Here is a 2,076-nt window from a genome sequence, read left to right on the forward strand (position 1 = left end):
AACATGAAAATATTGTACAGCTGCGCCATTGCGCCAATAATGTATTTTTGATGATGTCAAAGTTAAACATATTCCATTTCCTAATTAAACACATGCAATAAGATTATTACCGGCGCCGTGGACTCCTGTATATAGACGGTGTGTTGAGTGGGCAGTTGCGCGGGCAGCTGTTGCCCGGAAGGCAGGTGGCAGAGCCCGCCCGAGGCCAGCGCTGCAAGGATCACCTGCAACACGCCCTATTACGTCAATACCATGTTGTTTGGTAGTCTACATATTTTCGATCTACTAACTTGATAATAATAAAACAAATTAATAATAAGTACCCGTTTTCGATTTACAGAAAAGCACTAAGGAGGATAATGTTAGGCGGTATTTCGCCAAGCTTGTAAATGTAATGCTTTACGATTTTATAAAACTTATAGAAGTATTTTATTTGTTTTCACAAATGTAATCAGTTCCACTAATCGATAGAATTGAGCTTAAGACGATTATTTATAAAACATATCGTAACAATAGTTGCAGAACTCACCAGAACGTTCATTTTCCTCGCAACAAAACCAACATCTACCAATAACATTTGAAACTATTTAGTTAGTTGTAAAAAAACAAGTCTCCTTATATACAGACATAAACATGTTATCTAGTAATAATAGACAGTGTCTTGTATTATTAGAAAACAGGATCCGCGACGCGAGCAGCGCACGGAGCGCGCTTGCCGCCACCGCCGCCGACGCCTCGCCGCGCGACCGTCCAGGACATATACATATGTACCACCGGGGAGCCTGGCGGTGTTCCACTTTCAGAGCTAGTAGTTTGAACGTTTGGTACTTCTAGCAACGACGACGCGGAGCACACGTATTTCATTATAATCTCGCCAGCAACGCTACTGGCTGCTGCCTAATTGGTTTTTGTAAGTTTGCTTTGTTGCAAGGAAAAAGTGACAGTGTCCTGACAGTGTATGTATTTTGTGGTCACTCTATTGTTACTACATTAACTCACCATACTGATTTATTTGACAAAATGTTAAACGATTGTAGCCTTTATGATGGGACAACGCCAACGAACGCGACTGTACCTTGAATGGAAAGTGCAAAGATGAAGGTATTTACTATTTATTATGATCCATAACAATTATTTAAATTTCAATGCATTAAGATTATATCATTAACATAGATGTCGTTTTGTTTTATTTCGTATTTACGAAACGTCTTTTTATTTAATGCTATTAATAGGACACAGAGTAGTGCCTAACCTATTCTCATGTCATTATTTTGTCCCATGTATTTTACTTTATGTTTAATGCATAAATATTTTGTTACTTACGTATTATGAACACAACGTATTGCTGTTTATTGTCGACGACTCTCTGTACGTGACCACTGATTGCTGAAGATGGCACACTAACACAGCTGAATGAATGAAGTAATTGTTTAAAATCCCTCTTTCCTGTTAATCTAGGGAAATTCTGCAGTATGCCACACGGTTAACAAAATTTGCAGTGAATTACGTTTCAGACAAAACACATGAAAAGGGAAGTTACAATTTTTACATTGCTAAGTTATTATATTCTGTGCTCGATAATATGTTCAAATATAAACAAATTATGTGTTCTATGATGAATACCATTTGTCGGTATCTTTGCTAATCTATCACAACATGATGCAATACTTTAAATTGCTATATTAGATTAATCTCGCCTTCATTTAAAATGCTGAGATAAAAGCAAATTAATGTATATTTATGAAACAACGTCGCAGACTTGCAGTCGGCCATGATGTCACCTGCACGCAGCGCCGCTGACTCATGCACCTGTCGGATGTTACTGGGAGCTGGATGCGAAAAGATGAGGTTTATAATTTCCATTCGAAACTTTCTTCGCCAAAAATGCGTAAGAAGGTGCTACTGCATCCTCGCTCGATGAGAACATTATCGATAGCCAATATTACTGTACATAATTAATACGGAATAATTAACAAAATTTTTAGATAAGACTGGTTTTTCTGATTTTTTGTTCGAAACCGGAGAATGAGAGCAGTTGTAATGTCAGTAGGTACGCAATCGAGATGATGCGGTGCG

At 37.9% G+C, this 2,076-nt stretch overlaps 1 long non-coding RNA gene across 1 annotated transcript; it reads right to left on the reverse strand.

The window, feature by feature from the left end:
• Window positions 1–10: 10 nt before the first annotated feature.
• Window positions 11–648, reverse strand: LOC106101532. The gene is made up of 2 exons (XR_001225517.1): window positions 530–648; window positions 11–224 (listed from the first exon to the last, which is right to left on the reverse strand). It is a non-coding gene; the product is annotated as an uncharacterized LOC106101532 (long non-coding RNA).
• Between the last annotated feature and the right edge of the window lie 1,428 nt (window positions 649–2,076).

This window comes from Papilio polytes, unplaced genomic scaffold (genome assembly GCF_000836215.1).
Source record: "Papilio polytes unplaced genomic scaffold, Ppol_1.0 DF823980.1, whole genome shotgun sequence".
In the NCBI taxonomy this organism is placed as follows: domain Eukaryota; kingdom Metazoa; phylum Arthropoda; class Insecta; order Lepidoptera; family Papilionidae; genus Papilio; species Papilio polytes.